Raw genomic sequence first — 19,405 nt, forward strand, 5'->3', positions numbered from 1 at the left:
AGGAATCAAAGATTATTCTGGCCTAGAGAACTAGAAAAATGGTGATTCATAAGAGGCAAATTAGAAACGTGGAAAACAGAATTAATTTGTTAGTCAAGGTGAACAACAAATTTATGGGGTAAAATTGTTTTTTAAATCAACTCTTAGAATTCTTTCTAAAATTAATGCAAGACATGATTGCAATAAAATACATTTTGGAATATCTAGGCACAAGAAATTACCAATATCATCCATTATCACTCTCCCATATGTATATTAAGTAATTTTTTTATTAGTTTCCTAAATAATTTACACATGCTAGTTTCTACATTAAAGGAATCCATTGCCCAGAAAAATTCTCTATTAAGTTAAATAAGAAGAAATGCAAAGGCCTGACTGGTTCAACCACCAACTGTAGTCTAACCTGTGGTGGTGCAGTGGATAGAGCATCAACCTAGAATACTGAAACCTTTAAAAAGAATCCATCTCTTTTATCATGTTTGTCTTCTTCAGGGGAATCTATAAGATTGAATTTAAACTCCTCAGTCAACCATTAGAGATACTTACCCTACCTGATTTACATTGCTCTGCTTATTGCTTTCATTATCCTTCTCTGTAATTGTTCAAATGAGCTTCTTGGCATGCATGCTGACCCTACCTCAGTATACATACGTCCCCGGTTTAAAACCCTGGGCTTGCCCAGTCAAAGCAGATACAAAGAGCAACCAATTAACACAATGAACAACTAAAGTGAAGCAACGATGAGTTGATACTTCTCACTCCCCGGCCTCTCTCTGTAAAATCAATAAGTAAAATCTAAAAAAACAAAACAAAACAAAACCTGTAAAGCAGAAGAAATTTAGTAGCATATACACTGCTCACAAAAATTAGGGGATTAGGGAACATGCAGATCCTCCAGTACTTTCAGCCTTTTGTCTAGTGCATTTTCACCAATGAAACAAGTTGGTTTTGCATCTCATTTGCATATTCAAACAACTTTCTTTGACTTGTCATTTGCTTTTCTGATGTTCTTGTTTAATTAAAAAAAATCAAATGCTTTTTATCGCTTCATATACATTTGAAATATCCCCTAATTTTTGTGAGCAATATATAATAAAGGGTTTCAGTGGATTAAAACTTTAAAATGTCAGGATTAGAGTTATTTAAAAAGAGTCAATTCAATCACAGCCTCCTACCTTAATAAAAGTAGAATGTCAAAAACAGGAGAAAAACTTCTCACTCAGCTTAATGTACAACATCTGTTTTAGTGCTCGTGCTAATCTTTAGGGACAAATAACAAAATAACAAATGTCCAGGGAAGATGGTGACAATTCTGGAAATGGTGACAGTCCTGGAAACCATATCATATGCAGAAGGGTAAGGTAGTTAAGAATGTTCAGTTTGGAAGAACCTAAAAATTAAGGAGAAGGTTAGCAGTTATCTTCAAATGGAATGGGCTGTTCTGAAGGGAGGAAGAATAATCTATCAATGAAGGTATGCAAAGAGAGGCTCAATGACATATTGGATATTTTTCTATTGAAAGATTTATTGAGTGTTATAGACATACTATTAGGCAATGCTCTAAGTACAGAACTGATTAAGATAGAAATTCCTGTCTTTGTAGTCTAGTGGGGGAGATAAAAGAAACAAAGTAAAATATCTGATGTGTTAGATGTTGAGGAATGCTGTAGAAAAAAATTAAACAATAATTTTTAAAAGCCATACAATTAGCATGGCTAAAAATGGAGAAGCTATTATTTCATACAGAGTGTTTAAAAAGCCTTTCTGATAAAAGTAACATGTGAACTAGCAACCTGAAAGAAGCAAGGGAGAATTATGTTGGTATCTAGAGAAACTGTATTCTACACAAAAAGAACAGCAAATATAAAAGTCCAAAGGCTGAGCAGAAAAACCTATGTGTTCATTAATCTCAAAAAGAGATTAATGTAGTTAAAATAGACTGAAAGAGAGGAAAAATAGATGAGAAAAGAGAGGTAATAAAACATAAAATCATGCAACACCTTAAAGATTAAGGTAAAAATACATGTGCTTCTTTTATTGAAATGGGCCGGAGGGGATTTTTAAGCAGAAGAGGTGGCAAAGAGAAAAAGCAGAGGCCAGCAAGGAGACTACTACTACTGCAATAGTCTAGAGCAGGGGGAGTCAACCTTTTTATACCTACCACCCACTTTTGTATCTCTGTTAGTAGTAAAATTTTCTAACCGTCCACCGGTTCCACAGTAATGGTGATTTATAAAGTAGGGAGGTAACTTTACTTTATAAAATTTATAAAGCAGAGTTATAGCAAGTTAAAGCATATAATAATAATTACTTACCAAGTACTTTATGTCAGATTTTCGCTAAGTTTGACAGAATAAATCTTTATAAAACAACTTACTATAGTTAAATCTATCTTTTTATTTATACTTTGGTTGCTCTGCTACTGCCCACCATGAAAGCTGGAACACCCACTAGTGGGTGGTAGAGACCAGGTTGACCACTGGTCTAGAGGGGACATGAAAATGGCCGTACCAGAGTAGCAGCAAGAGTGATGAAAAGTTCTCAGATTCAAGCTATGTTTTTTACTAGAGCCATGAAGATTTGCTAACAAGATCAAACATGTAGCATGTGTTAGAAAGCAAGAGTCTAGCCTGACAAGGTGGTGACACAGTGGATAGTGTTGGCCTGGGACGCTGAGGACAGGTTTGAAACCCCAGGGTTGCCAGCTTGAGTGTGGGCTCACCAGTTTGAACGTGGGATCATAGACACGACCCCCCTGGTCGCTGCCTTGAAGCCTAAGGTCACTGGCTTGAGCAAGGGGTCACTGGTGTGGCTGGAGCCCCCCTGGTCAAGGCACGTATGAGAAAGCAATCAATGAACAACTAAAGTGCTGCAATTATAAGTTGATGCTTCTCATCTCTCTCCCTTCCTATCTGTCTCTCTCTCTCGCTAAAAAACAAACAAAAAAACAAGAGTCCACAATAAATCCAAAGTATTCTAACCTAAGCCACTAAAAATGATGGACTTGTTGAGACAGATTACTCTAAAAGTATTCAGATAGTCATAGTATCACCTGGGAACTTGTTACAAATGCAGTATAATTCAGGCACTGCCCCAGACCTAGTGAATAAAAAAATCAGCATTTTATCAAGATCTGTACATGACTTATATGTACATTAAAGTCTAGGAAACATTGCTGTAGACAACCTCTCAATTTAGTTGATTTTAGAGTCACATTGTGGTCCTGTATGATATATAATTGAGTGTAACTATTTGGGGAAAGTATATAATTGTATATAATTCTTTACTTGGGGAAAGTCATACCATAACCTCTCCTCATTATCCTAAATAGCTAAAAATAAAAAAAAATTATGTTGGAATTAACTCAATTCGGTAAAATGTCAATTTGAAAATTAACAATGTTGCCTGACCTGTGGTGGCGCAGTGGATAAAGCTTCCACCTGGAATACTGAGGTCACCAGTTCAAAACCCTGGGCTTGCCAGGTCAAAGCATATGCAGGCAGCAGCTACTAGCTGATGCCTCTGGCTCCTCCCCTGCACCTTTCCCTCTCCTCTCTAAAATCAATAATAAAATCTTAAAAAAATTAACAATGTTTTAAAAACCTAGAAAGCTTTCAGATGCTATAAGATTTTTTCATGTAGCTAAATAATTTATGACCTGTTAAATAATCTATGCTATTTTAACATTTCCTTCCTTAAGAATACTAAGCTTTTAATACATATACATTAATATATAAATTATAATTTATGTTTTACAATAGTGTCCTCTCCATTTTAACTCATGTGATACAGTACATAAATAATAGTTTATCACTGAAAAGCTAAGAGACCTCAATCAAGTTACAGACTGCCTGCCCCCTTCTTAAGAGAGAGGGGAGGAAGCAGAGAGACAGATTCCTGTATGCCCCTGGACTGGGATCCACCTGGCAAGCCCTCTACAGGACAATGTTCTGCCCAACTGGGGCTGCTGCTCCACTGCTCAGCAACAGAGCTATTTTTAGCGGCAGAGGCAAGGCCATGGAGCCATCCTCAGCACCCGGGCCAAGTGGGTTGAATCATTCAAGCCATGGCTGTGGGGGAAGTGAGAGAGAGGGGGGCAGGGGCCAGGGGGAGGACTGGAGAGGAGATGTTTGCTTCTCTTATGTGTCCTGACCAGGAATCAAACCTGGAACTTCCACGTGCCAGGCTGAGCCAACCGGGCAGGGCCACTTTTTATTATATGGTAGAAATTTGCTTAAAAAACTTTGTTCTTCATGATCTGTGTGGCACTGGGGATAAAGCATCAGCCTGGAAAGCTGAGGTCACTGGTTTAAGATCCTGGGCTTGCCCCATCAAGGTATGTATGAAAAGCAAGGTGATGCTTCCTGCTTCTCCCCTATAATCCTTTTTTATTCCTCCCTTCCTCTATCTAAAATCAATAAATTTTAAAAATCTATAAAAAAATAAAAACTTTGTTCCAAATTTTTATTTTTTAAATCATTTTTCTTTTTAATTACAGTTGACATACAATATTATATTAGTGTCACGTGTACACCCCAGTGATTAGATATTAAATAACTTACTAAGTGTAATTTACATCCACATTGACTATTCTGTTACTACCAAATTTTTAGAAGTTGTATGCTTCTTCTGGAACATTTCATGCATTGTTTCTATTGCCAGATTATTCACTGAAAGTGATAAGATCTTAGCATTTCACTAGATGAGAATCACAAGTTTCTGTTCAACAATTTGCAACTTGTTCATGTTTAACTGTTCTAGCTGCCTAGACTCCAGTTTTTAATCTAAGAACCCAGGGTTTTTAATACCAGTTTTGCTTTGAACTTCCAGTAATAGGAGCATAGGAATACAAACAGACTCATGGTTTTGGCCAGTAGCTTATTCTCAATAAAAGATCTAAGAAATAAGCTATGTGTGGCCAGAACTATATGTAGAAAAGTTACATATAACTCGATTTCATGATTAACTACTTGTAGTTCTAATGATGTGCTGTAAGTTAATTATAAGGCAAACTGAATTTTCTTCTAATTTTGGTTTACCTCAAATAAATTTCAAAGAATAGCTATACACTTTAGATTTTAGATAAACTGTTTACTTTTTAGATTATTTTAATTTGTAAATTTTAATTTTTAGTGTCTCTTCACAGGTTCTACCTTTCCAAGCTAAAATATCTTTTAAGTCTATTATCCCTAACATAATGATTTTAAAGTACTTTTAACTTCCAGGTTGCTTTTTTCTATTGCCTCTGTTATGTACTGAAAAAATACTATTCCAAATACCTTCATAAAACAATCTGGGAAGAATGAATGACCTAACCTTTAACTTTTATTCATCATAAAAGCCATCAACTTTTAGAATGTGAATGAAAAAAAGTATTGGTATAAAACATTTTTCAGGAACTTAACACTCATTTTTCCACATAAACCCTGGAACACATGTAAGTCATAAAAGTGTCCCATGACAGCCATTATAGCACATTCAAGTAACAGCAGTATGTATATAAGACAGTTCAGCTCTTCAAAACAGTGCTGTCCAAAAGGCAACTGTTCTTTTAAGAACTTGAAATGTGGCAAGTGAAGAACTAAGTTTTTAATTTTATTTAAGTTTTAATTAATTTAAATAGTCCAATGTGGCCTGGCCTGTAGTGGTGCAGTAGATAAAACATCGACCTGGAACAGTGAGGTTGCCATTTGAAGCCCTGGGCTTGCTTGGTCAATAAAAGATCTTGCCTTTTATGCCTGGTCAAGGCATATATGGGAGTTGATGCTTTCTGTTCTTCCTCCCTTCTCTCCTCTCTAAAATGAGTTTTTTAAAAAAAGTAAATAAATGAGTAGTCCAATGTGGTTACTGGCTATTGTGTTGGACAGTGCAGCCCTAATATATAACTGCTATCCTTTACAAAAGAAAATTGCTTCAAGTTATAACAATGTATCTCTTTTTAGGGCATGCACATGCACACACGAGAGAGACAGACAGGAAGGAAGCGAGATGAGAAGCATCAATTCATAGTTGTGGTATTTTAGTGGTTTGTTGATTGCTTTCTCATAGGTACCTTGACTGGGAAACTTCAGCAGAGCCAGCAATGACCCCTTGCTCAAGCCAGCGACTCTGGGCTCAAGCCAGTGACCATGGGGTCATGTCTATGATTCCATGCTCAAGCTGGCGACCCTACAGCTTATGAGGTGAGCCCATGCTCATGCCAGCAACCCTGGGGTTTCAAACCTGGGTCCTCAGCGCCTTAGGCCAACACTATCAACTGCACCACTGTCTAGTGAGGCAAAACATATTTTCCATTGTAGCAGTTACTGGAGCACTTCAAGGAATCAAACAAAGGACCAGAGGTTCCTGGTAATAGAAACTAAACTTTTTAGCTTTGGCTGGCTCCATTTAAAATTCCTATCCTTCTTCCCTTCTCCCCATCTTTCCTCTTCAAAGTCTGTTTCCTTCCATCTATTATAAGACAGAACTCCTCTCCTGTTCATTTCAAAACTCCCTCTTCTTGTTTCCTCCTACTGTTCTTCAAGAAAACTCACAGTATCTAAAAACATCAACATCCTAATTATGACTACAACATTAGAGTCCTACAGACTTAGATTCAAACTTCAACTCCACTACCATGTAATAAATGACTGTTATTATTATCACTAATAAGAAAAATAGGAAAGGGTAATAAAATTGTTTTTTGCCCTATTTCTTCATTTTCCTTAGACAAAAATAAAAGGCAAAGGCAAACACAGGACTGAAAACATACAAATCGGCCCTGGCCAGTTGGCTCAATGGTACAGCATCGGCCCGGTGTATGGATGTTTCGGTTCGTTCCAGATCAGGGCACACAGGAGAAGCAACAATCTGCTTCTCCACCCAACTTCCTCCCCCTTTTCTTTCTCTCCCCCCTCCCCCTGCAGCCATGCCGAGGAAAAAATGTAAGAACTGCCACTATACTGGGCACATTTAAGCCAAAGACAAAGCATACTTCATGAAGATGCTAAACACTATATATTGATTTGTAAGGCTAAGGTAGTCAGAGAATCCACAGTGACTCTCAGAATCTCTCCTAGTTTATTCCTCTTTATTCTTTATTTCCAATCTTCTATCTAAGATAAACCATTCCCCAAAATCAACCTTCTGTCCAAAAAAAAAAAAAAAAGATTAAAAAAGAGGGGGCATTCAGTAAAGTACTCTGTATTTCAGTGACAAATGACTTGGGCACCGGTGTCAGTCAAACTTGTGCTTATGTCATTGTCTAGCAATAATAAGCATTTGAATGTTAACCATTATTGCTATGAATGAAGGATCTTCCATCCCAACCCCACTCTTAAAATAAAACCATTAAGTGCCTCTCAGTTATTTACTAAAAAATTTGATCCTGCCTATAAGTACATTATTTTCCATTGAAGAAACCATAAACAAGGTTATTTTTTAATGATGTCTAGGAAGGGATTCTATCCATTATTATAGGCCAGTGGTAAAAAAAAACTGTCTGAATGTTTTTCTAAATAAATTTTTGTTGAAGCACAAACATGCTTACTCCTTTAAATATTGCCTCTGGCTGCTTTTGCATTACAATGACAAATCTGAATAATCACAACAGAAGCCAAATACTCTGAGCAAAACCTAAAATAATAATCGGGCCGTTTCAGAAAAAGTTTGCCAACCCTATTAAATACTATAAGACTGCCTAGTTTGGAGATATGAGTTAGTCTGTCATTACAGAGGGCTACTCAAGCTTTCCTAAGTATAGGCATCTATCTACACTTGTATTCAACCTGAACTCTGGCGCAACATACATATTTGAGTCAATGGTTCTGCAAAGTTGTCTTTGATTTCCTTTAAAATTCCCGAAGCCTGACCAGGTGGTGGCGCAGTGGGTAGAGCGTCGGACTGGGATGCGGAAGAACCCAGGTTCGAGACCCCAAGGTCCCCAGCTTGGGAGCGGGCTCATTTGGCCTGAGCAAAGAGCTCACCAGCTTGGACCCAAGGTGGCTGGCTCCAGCAGGGGGGGGTTACTCGGTCTGCTGAAGGCCCACGGTCAAGGCACATGTGAGGAGAAAGCAATCAATGAACAACTAAGAAGTCGCAACGCGCAACGAGAAACTGATGATTGATGCTTCTCATCTCTCTCTGTTCCTGTCTGTCTGTCCCTGTCTATCTCTGCCTCTGTAAAAAAAAAAAAAAAAAAAAAAAAAAAAAAAAAAATTCCCCTGAAGTCTATTTAATTTTGTTGACTTATCTACATTTATCAATCTGGCTTAAATTATCATGAATATTTTACTCTACTGCTTTCAACTTTGTTCACTTCAGAATAAGGTTAAGACAATTAACTTCTTCAGCTTGATAATTATTTCCTTTTCAGTTTTGTTACATAAATCAACTGAATCATGCACTGTTCTGTCACTTGATATCTTAATCCTTTGAAGAACGCTCCTAAGGTATTTTTTTCTTTCCTGATTTCCACCTTATAACAGTTTTGTGAGACTCTGTAAGTATACTTCTTTAAGTGGGCAATACTGACATGTTTTTGTTTAAAATATCCTTCACCTGAATGTTTGGTACTGAAACTTTAACACTAGAACTTTCAAATAGAGATAGAAAAACTCTGGGTTCAAACCTCACCCAGTCTGTCATTAGTTGTGTGACCTTAATCTCTTTAAAGTCTGTTTTCTCATCTATAAAATGGGGATATAGTAGTAACCACTTCAGTCATTAAAAAGCTTAAACTATAAAATCACATAATCCAGTTAAAGTGCTTAGCACAAAAGAAGTACACGGTACTCAATTAGCCAACCTGCACAAACACATGAAACCTTCCTCACCCCAAATGGATTTTAGATATATCATCATAAATCTGCACGACTATTAAGAACAGGTTTTCATTGTCATTATTATTAACTCATATTTCAAAGAATATTCATATATGAAAGAAATGGTATGAGTAAAAAGTTAATTCACAAAATTTAAACTATCAAATAGTTTTTCAAATAGATTTTAAAGTACAAACATAAATAAGTTATTTTACACTAATAACATTTATCAAGATTTGCTTTGCCATGGCCAGTTGGCACAGCTGTAGAATCTTGGCCCCGCTTGTGGAAGTTCCGGGTTCGACTTCCAGCCAGGGCACACATGAGAAGCGACCATCTGCTTCTCCACCCTTCCCTGTTCTATCTTTCTCCTCTCCCTCTCTTGCATCCACGGCCCCAATGATCGGGGGCACATGAGGGAGCCTGTCTGCCTTCCCACTTCTCACTTATTTAAAAAAAAAAAGCTTTATCTGGAAATAAAAATGTTGAACAAAGACACAAGATCTATAACTAAAAAGTGAATAATCCTAAGATTTACCTGACCTGTGATGGCACAGCAGATAAAACATTGACCTGGAACACTGGTCACCAGTTTGAAAACCAGGGCTTGTTTGGTTAAGACACATAGGGGAAACAACTATGCTTCCTGCCCTCCTCCCTTTTCTCTCTCTCCTCTCTCTAAAATAAATAAAATCGGCAAGAAAAAAATATTTGAAACTCAGGCTTGCCTGGTTAAGGAACATTTGAGAAGCAACTACTACGGGTTGATGCTTCCTGCTCCTCCCCCCACCTTACTCTCACTCTCTTCTCTTTCTAAAAAAAACAAAACAAAACAGTAAATAGTTATAACAAATGGCAACTTTAACCAAAAAAAAAAAAAAAAAAAAAAAAGAGAGAGAGAGAGAGAGAAAAGGTCATGGTTAAGCTACAACCAACAATATCCTAGGTAGTGCCTAAGAGTGCCATTTGTTTTTTTATTTTCTAAGAGTGCCATTTAAAGTGTTTAATAATCATACAAATATTCACAAGCCAGCCTGACCTGTGGTGGCACAGTGGATAAAGCATCAGCCTGGAATTTTGAGGTTGCAGGTTCAAAATCCTGGGCTTGCCCAGTCAAGGCATGTATGAGAAGCAGCTATAAAATATTTACAAGCCTTCTTACCCTTAAGATTCTTCATGCTGAGTAGTCAGGTAATCAGATTTCCATCTAACTATCCTGGGAAGGGAATTATAAAAATTAGTCTCATTTCACTTTATTCTCACTCAGCTGCTTCTGTGTTTAACTTGAGTTTAGAAGTATAGAGAACAGGAAAGAATAGAGGACAACTTATTCCAGAGGGCCCCTGAATGTGAGAACAATTTATTTAGTATATAAGACATTTTGACAGAGTAAATGTAAGCCTTCATTTATGAAGACACACATAGGGCTGAAGGCCAACTAATAATAAAAGCACTTCATTCAGTGTGGGAGAAGCACAAGTCACTTTCAGCAACCAACCAACTGAAAACAAAGTAACAAAGAATTAGAAAAAAATCTATCCCAACAAGTAGATGGGTCATATCACCTAAGAAGGTAATTTAGAAAAAAATACACAAAAAGATAACTAAATATCCCAGAAATTCAACAACTACTAGAATTTAAATTACTTCCTGAGTATCCTTAGCAGTCATCACTTTTCTTTTTCCAAATAGGCCCTAAACCACAACTCCCCACATTTCTACAGCCTGTTTCCAATTTATTTATTCATTCAATAGTCCGTTTCTCTATTTTCTAGATACCACTACGCCTTAAGCCAGGGGTTAGGAACCTTTTTGGCTGAGAGAGCCATGAACGCCACATATTTTAAAATGTAATTCCGTGAGAGCCATACAACAACCCGTGTACCTTAAGCATTATCCAATAAAAATTTGGTGTTGTCCTGGAGGACAGCTGTGATTGGCTCCAGCCACCTGCAACCATGAACATGAGCGGTAGGAAATGAATGGATTGTAATACATGAAAATGTTTTATATTTTCAACTTTATTATTATTTTTTATTAAAGATTTGTCTGTGAGCCAGATGCAGCCATCCAAAGAGCCACATCTGGCTTGAGAGCCATAGGTTCCCAACCCCTGCCTTAAGCACTGACACACCTGACAAAACCAACAATTACATTGTAGTACAACTATACAGTAATGGGGGTAAGCACAAGATATCACAGAAGCACACAATAATCCTTTCAAGATATGTTTGTTAAAAAAGCCTTCCCCTCTGAGACCAAATAGATTAAAATTTTATTTTTCTACCTATCCCTCCATCTCCATTACAGCGTTTCCATGTTTAATGGGTTCAGAACTGTTATTGTCAATTTTAACATGATAGTGAGGATTTTAATTTTCAAAACAAAGGAAAGGAAGGATACATGTGAATAAAGCACCAAGGTCAGTGGATTTTCTGACTGTTTTAGTACTCCTCTATGGAAATGACCAATAGGCAGATATAAAAAATACATTGTGCCTGACCCCACAACATAAAGGGTTATGGCCAGAAAGCTTTTCAGACTAATTGTTGAACATATTTATTGGTGGAAAGAAGTATCTTTTCTCTTTCTTCAAATTTTACAAAAAAAAAAAACCATTTTCATAAATTATCTGAGTATATTAACTGAACACTATGAATTTAAAAAAAAAAAAAAAATAAACTAAGTCTTTAATAAATACTTGTCCTTTCAACATGCCAATTTTTCTCTATTTGTGATCACAGTACAAATTTATAAATTTTTCCAACATCACATTTTCTCAGTTAAAAATAAATTCTTAAGCGCCCTGGCTGGGTAGTTCAGTGAATCAGGAATCACCCCAGTGCACAGAGCTTGTGGTTCGATCCCTGGTCAGCGTTAGGGGACATGGGAGAAGTAATCAATGAGTATACAATTAAGTGGAACAAGAAGTTGGTGATACTTCTCTCCTTCCCTCTCTCACTCTTCCCCTCTCCCTTGCCCTCTCTTTCTTCACCTCTCCCTTCCCCTCTCTCAAATAAATGGAAAAGTTAAATAAACACATAAATATATTCTTAATCAGGAAATAAAATGGAAAAACAGTTAATTAGGATATCTATCTATAAAAACAGCAAAACTTTTACTACCAATAGTTACATTAAACCCAACTTTATAACTATCAACCAATAATAAAACTGAAAATTAATATGAAATTCAGAATTTCAATTTTTGTTTTAATGGGATCATTTACACGCTCATATTAAGGTCAGAATATCTGTAACCCCACACACACTCAATTCATATGTTTTAGTAAGTGAAACTTTGGGGAAGCGCTTAAAGTTTAAAAGTCATGTGGGTTTGAACCTTCATGAATGGAATTTCTGCCTTATAAAAGAAGCTCCAGAGAGATCTCTTAGCCCCTTCCACTGGGTGAGGATGCAAAGGAAAGTCTGCAACCCAGATATGGACCCTCATCCAACCTTGCTGGCTCCCAGATCTTGGGCTTCCACCTTACAGAACTGAGAAATCAACTTTCTGTTGTTCATAAGCCACGGAGTTTGTGGTAGTTTGCTTTAACAGCCATATGGACTAAGACACAGTCTGTTTTCATTTACTATTATTGCACATCAGTCCCTGTAAATACTTTCTAGTGCAGTTTTTAAAAAGATTATTAGTGATTTGGTCGCCTGTAAACAGCTAATCAACAGCAGCAATTTCTAGGAATCTTTATATTCAATTCCTTCATTCTGTACCTATCCAGAAGAAGACTTGTTTTTTAAGCACTGACCAGTGATGAACAAATAATCCTCTATTTTGCTGCTTACCCGGTAAACAAAACAAAGAAGATGAAGTCACCCACACCTATATAGGTATTATAATAAAATCAGCCTCATATGCTTCAGAAAGTCTCACATTCTTACACAGTGTCTGCAAGAGCAAGTGAGTTTCAAGAGTCCATGAAGCATGTCACCTCATACTATGCTCTATGACGATGAGTAATTATTGAAACAAATCATTTTATTTATTTATTTATTTTATTTATATTTATTTATTTATTTATTTATTTTCTGAAGCTGGAAACGGGAAGAGACAGTCAGACTCCCGCATGCGCCCGACCGGGATCCACCCGGCACGCCCACCAGGGGCGACGCTCCGCCCACCAGGGGGCGATGCTCTGCCCCTCCCGGCATCGCTCTGTTGCGTGTTGCGACCAGAGCCACTCCAGCGCCTGGGGCAGAGACCAAGGAGCCATCCCCAGCGCCCGGGCCATCCTTGCTCCAATGGAGCCTTGGCTGCGGGAGGGGGAGAGAGAGAGACAGAGAGGAAGGAGGGGAGGGGGGTGGAGAAGCAAATGGGCGCCTCTCCTATGTGCCCTGGCCGGGAATCGAACCCGGGTCCCCCGCACGACAGGCCGACGCTCCACCGCTGAGCCAACCGGCCAGGGCCAAAACAAATCATTTTTAAAGGTTTAAGTAAAGAATAAAATATTTCAAAAATGAAAGTCAGAAATCCTCAAGTAGAAAATAGATAAAACTGAAAATAAACTTTTTCAAATGTAATATAATTATGAAAAATTAGAGTTCATAAAAACTATACTCTAAAAGAGAAATAAATTTTTCTATTTCCTTTTACATACACTGTAGCATCACATCCTCAACAGGGCTTGCATTGTTACACATGGAAAAATCACATATACAATGATCCCTAGAGCAAACACTAAAAAGTTATATATAGGCAAAAGCACAATAAATTAAAATAGAACACTAAAAAATATTCAAATAACCCAAGGGAGAGGGAGGAGGAGGAGGGGAAGGAAGAAGGAGGAGAGGGAGGGGAGTGGAGGAGGTAGGAAGGAGAGGGAGGAAGAGGAGGGAGGAGGAGGAAGAAGAGGGAGAGGATGGAGGAGGAGGTATCAATAATAATGGCTAAGCCCTGGCCAGTTGGCTCAGCGGTAGAGCGTCGGCCTGGCGTGCGGGGGACCCGGGTTCGATTCCCGGCCAGAGCACATAGGAGAAGCGCCCATTTGCTTCTCCACCCCCCCTCCTTCCTCTCTGTCTCTCTCTTCCCCTCCCACAGCCAAGGCTCCATTGGAGCAAAGATGGCCCGGGCGCTGGGGATGGCTCCTTGGCCTCTGCCCCAGGTGCTAGAGTGGCTCTGGTCGCGACAGAACGATGCCCCGGAGGGGCAGAGCATCGCCCCTGGTGGGCAGAGCGTCGCCCCTGGTGGGCGTGCCGGGTGGATCCCGGTCGGGTGCATGCGGGAGTCTGTCTGACTGTCTCTCCCCGTTTCCAGCTTCAGAAAAATACAAAAAAAAAAAAAAAAGAATAAATAAAAATAATGGCTAGAATTGTCCCAAATTTGGTTAAAGACATAAACCTTGAGATTCAAGGAATTCACAATGCCCAAACAGGGTCCTTCCACTGAAACTCATGCCTGGACACATCACAATCAAACTGCTGAAAATTAGAGAGGAAAAATCTTGCAAGCAGACTGAAAAAGAACAAAAACCTAAAACACAATGTATTATACTTATGAGGGAAAGATGGGTTAATTATTTGAATAACTACTGATTTCTCATTATAAACTATGTAGGCCAGAAAGAAGTGGAACACCATTCTTAAGTGCTAAAATAGAAAAGAACTATAACATAGAATCCTTAATCTAGTAAAGTTATCCTTAAGGAATAAATATGAAATAAGATATTCTCAGTTAAAGGAAAACCAGAGGATTAGTTGCTAGCTCTAAAAGAACTGCTAAATGAAGTTCTTCGGAAATGGAACAGAAGGAATAATTGAAAGGCAACACAAGTGGTAAATATAATTAACTAGTATGTTCTTGAATTCCTTAAAATATGACTGGCAACTAAAAACAAATATTATAACACTTTCTAATAAGGCTTCCAGTGCATGAAGATATTTTTATTTATTTATTTTTTAGCGAGCGAGAAAGAGAGAGACAGACAGGATGGAAGGAAGATGAGAAGTAGAAATTCTTCATTGCAGCATCTTAGTTTTCACTGATTGCTTTCTCATATGGGCCTTGACTGGGGGGCTACAGCAGAATGAGTGACCCCTTGCTCAAGCCAACAACCCCGCGCTCAAACCGGCGACCTTGGGGTTTCTAACTTGGGTCCTCAGCATCCCAGTCCAATGCTCTATCCATTAAACCACTGCCTGACACAAGACAATTACAACATAAAGGGGGAGGGGAAAAAGACCTAATATGGTGGCAAGATTCCTACATTTCACCTGAAGTAGTAAAATACTGATTCTAAGAAGATGAAAAAATAAGTATTATATTATGATCCCTAAAGCAAACACTAAAAAGTTATATATAGGCAAAAGCACAATAAATGAAAATGAAACACTAAAAAGTATTCAAATAACCCAAAGGATGAAGTTACAAAAAAAAACAAACAAAAAAAAACCTCAGAGGGCACAAACAGAAAATAAAATGGTAAATCTAACCCCAAATATATCAATAGTTAAATATGTGAGATGCAATGAAAGCATTACAGAGCTTCTACCAAAAAAGGTCTCAAGTCAACTATCCGAACTTCTACCTTCAGAAACTAAAAAGCAAAATATATACAAAACAGGTAGAAGGAAGGAAACAGAGCAGAAATCAATAAAATGAAAAGAGAAAAATAAGAAAAAAATCAATGAAGCCAAAAGCTTTCTTGAACAGATCAATAAAAAATGTAAAACCTCTAGCAAGACTAATAAAATAGTGCTGAATAGCCCTAGTACTATTTAAAGAAATTGCATTTATAGTTAAATATTCCAAAACAGAAATTTCCAGGCCCAGATCATTTCCCTTGTGAATTTTACTAAATATTTAAAGAAGATATAACAACTATTCAGTACAATCTCTTTTCGAAAATAGAAGATAAATATTCCCCAAATCATTTTGAGTCCAGCATTACCTTGATATCGAAACCAGATGAATACTGTACAAGAAAAGAAAAATCTGATATGCTGGATTTCATAAAAATAAACACACTGTGGTAATACAAACTGCCAGTTACAGAATTAAGTCAAAGGCCTGTAATGTACAGCATAGTGGATTATAGTCAATATCATAACTTCCTATGGTAACCAACAGTTGCTAGACTTAGTGTGGTGATCACAATGTAAGGTCTATAAATGTCTGATCACTATGTTGTACACCTGAAACGAATGTAGTATTTTATGTCAACTATAATAAAAATTAAAAAAACAAACAAACCTATGGTACATTCATTCATACAGTAGAATACCATTCAGCTATAAAAAGGAAAGGACTAGTGTTTCACTCAACAACTTAGATGAATTTAAAGGCAATGTACTGAGAGCCTTTGATCTGGTGAACACAAAATCAGATGTGGGAAGAAGAGTGGTGCGCACCTGTAGAGGGCATGGGACCTCCTAGCCCTTTCAACGTATCTTGCCCTATGCTGATCTTCCCATCTGGCTGTTCCAGAGTTAAATCATTTTACAATAAATTAGTGACTTAGACTTGCCAAATGACACAAATAAGACTTAGAACTTTTGTAGGATTAAATCAAGATGACCATATTTGTGCATATGTATTACAAGAAAAATTCCCCCACTTTCTGCAAATACTGCCAATGGATCTCTCCCCGTCAGAAAGCCCAAATCAATAAAATGCAATTCAATTAAAAGACGTATAGAGGATACAATACAATACAATACAGGCAACATGAGTGAAATAAGCCAGTTTCAGACTATACAACTGCATTTATATGACATTCTCAAAAGGTTAAAAGGTGATGAAGAACTTTTATCAGCCCTGACTGGGTAGCTCAGTTGGTTAGAGCATTGGCCTCATAAACCAAGGTTGCGGGTTCGATCCCCATCAGGGCACATACAAGAATCAACCAAAGAATGAATAAATAAGTGGAACAAAAGATCGATGTTTCTCTTTCTCTCAATTTAAAAAATCAGTTTAAAAAGAGAGAACTATTACCAGTAGTTACCTGGGATAAGAGAAAGTCTGACTACAAAGACAGCATGAGGGAGTTTTCTGGGGAGTGATGGAACCATTCTAAATCCTAACTCTGGTGAGTTGTAATACAAATCTGTATGTGTATTAAAATGGACAGAACTACATATCCCCAAAAGATCAATTTTACAATATGTTAATAAATTTTTTTAATGTTTTTAAAAGTAAAGACTAACATGAGAAAGCAAGTATGTGCTAGAATATAAACTGTTAACATTTTCAAAAGGGCACTTTTGGACTGACAATTTCAGTCTCAGTCCTTCCAATGGTTCTATACACACACAAACATGATAACCAACAAAGAATAGCCACCCAAATTATATTACATCAGATGAGACTGAGTGGAGATGTTTGAATTTTCTATCTCTGGTTCCTGCATTTCTATAGCACTGAAAGGTCTGACAGACACATTATCAACAGCCTGTGGAGGAGGCACAGAGATTAAAAGTAACAGGCACAATTTCACAACCCCAATAAATTCTAAGCCAAAATTATAGAAATAGATCAGTTCCAATATTCTAGTGATGGTATGGAGCTAGCCAGTTTTTCATAGTCTGGAGGAAGTCAGGCACTACAGTTGGCTCCCATTTGGATTATACTTTTAAGTAATACAGTGTGTCCGTAAAGTCATGGTGCACTTTTTTTTTTTTTTTTTTTCTGAAGCCGGAAATGGGGAGAGACAGTCAGACAGACTCCCGCATGCACCCGACCGGGATCCACCCGGCACGTCCACCAGGGGCGACGCTCTGCCCACCAGGGGGCGATGCTCTGCCCCTCCGGGGCGTCGCTCTGCTGCGACCAGAGCCACTCTAGTGCCTGGGGCAGAGGCCAAGGAGCCATCCCCAGCGCCCGGGCCATCTTTGCTCCAATGGAGCCTTGGCTGCGGGAGGGGAAGACAGAGACAGAGAGGAAGGGGGGGGGGTGGAGAAGCAAATGGGCGCTTCTCCTATGTGCCCTGGCCGGGAATCGAACCCGGGTCCCCCGCACGCCAGGCCGACGCTCTACCGCTGAGCCAACCGGCCAGGGCCCATGGTGCACTTTTGACCCGTCACAAGAAAGCAACAAAAGGCGATAGAAATGTGAAATCTGCACCAAATAAAAGGAAAACTCTCCAGTTTCATACCTATTCAGTGCAGTTCGATGTGGGCTCCATTTGTTGCCCTACACACATCCAAACGATAGTGAAGTTCTTTCCACACACGGGTAAGGACGTCTGGTGTAACAGAGTGAATAACGTCTGTGATTCTGTTTTAAGTGATTAATGTCATGGCGCTTCGTTATAAACGCACCGATATTCACATTGCACTTTGGTCACAGATTCAAATTTAGCGAGCCACAGAACAAACTGAACTTTCCTCTGTATGGTCCACATCTCAACTGGCATGGCCGTGGGCTGCTCCGCTGTATACACAGTGTTACGTCGTCATCTGCGCATGCGCACATGCTGCCACATCATCCTACAGAAACTGGGAGGGTTTTCTTTTTATTTGGTGCAGATTTCACATTTCTATCGTCTTTTGTTGCTTTCCTGTGACCGGTCAAAAGTGCACCATAACTTTACGGACACACTATAGTCCAATCTATGAAAAAAACATACCTACAATGCCATACTTCATTTTAAAAAAGAAAAATCAGTGTTTTTTATAAAGAGTTTGATAAAGAAATCATAATTTATAACAGGCTTCCACTATACCTCCAAATGTCATATGCCCTCCAATAATTTCAGTATATATTTATGCAATTTTTCTCTAACAACCCACTCCTGTTTAAGGTATGAAAGGAAGGAATAGAAAGAACTGATTATATCATCTTCATTTGCCTTTGAGATGCTGTAGGGCCAGGAGTTGTGGCCGTGGAGGCCATTCACATGCAGGTTCACACTGGATTCAGACAGACGGTAAAAAAACAGTGGAGCCAAAAAATGGTGGGCCATTCCTTTATTAAAGTCTTGCATCGGTCAACGAAACAACACACACAGGGAAAACACTTCCCTTTCACTCAGGGCTCCCAAAGCTACTGACACATTCTCCGGTTCCACAACCAGGAGAATCTTCTCCAGTTTCTCCTTGAATCAAAGGCCTCACCAGTCTCAGCGGAGCTCACAAAAGCCCCTCACCTCTGTTCCCCATCTCCTTCTTCAAACTTTCTGCACAAACTCTGCAAACCTGGCTTCTTTCTCCGTCACATACTTTCTGGAGCGAAAGACTCTCCTCCAGCAAGCATTAGCAAGACAATGGCCCTTCCCAAGCAGGAAGGTAATTTTCAATTACACAGATCACATACCTGGCACTGCCCAGCGATATTTTTTAATACTAAAAGTGAGCAAACTCAAAAAATACAAATTTTACAAACTCATTTGCTCAACAGATGCTCTCATTTCCATTTACTCATTCCCATTTATTAAAAGCACTACCATATAAATATTTTAAATAAACCTGAAGCTCTTACATGTTTGGTTTCTTTCCATCAGCAATTCCTCAATGCATATTATAGGTCACTTGTAGAAGATTAAGCCTATGCCTATTAGAAACAAAAAACAAAAGAACAGTGAGGTGTAAGAGACTCACCTCACAAGCCAACCCCCTGGAAGGCTACAGGAAGCTTTGGGGTCAATAGCACTA

The 19,405-nt window shown here is 38.4% G+C and overlaps 1 protein-coding gene and 2 non-coding genes across 5 annotated transcripts in view; 1 reads left to right on the plus strand and 2 right to left on the minus strand.

Annotated features, from left to right (window-relative positions):
- The window catches only part of SCAF11 (SR-related CTD associated factor 11), a 102,938-nt gene that overhangs the window by 66,706 nt on the left and 16,827 nt on the right, over positions 1-19,405 (minus strand). The window lies entirely within an intron of this gene.
- On the minus strand, positions 13,150-13,225 carry TRNAD-GUC (transfer RNA aspartic acid (anticodon GUC)). The gene has a single exon. It is a non-coding gene; the product is annotated as a tRNA-Asp (tRNA).
- Positions 16,569-16,645, plus strand: TRNAM-CAU (transfer RNA methionine (anticodon CAU)). Its single transcript has one exon. It is a non-coding gene; the product is annotated as a tRNA-Met (tRNA).

The sequence above is a fragment of the Saccopteryx leptura genome, chromosome 2 (assembly GCF_036850995.1).
Source record: "Saccopteryx leptura isolate mSacLep1 chromosome 2, mSacLep1_pri_phased_curated, whole genome shotgun sequence".
In the NCBI taxonomy this organism is placed as follows: Eukaryota; Metazoa; Chordata; class Mammalia; order Chiroptera; family Emballonuridae; genus Saccopteryx; species Saccopteryx leptura.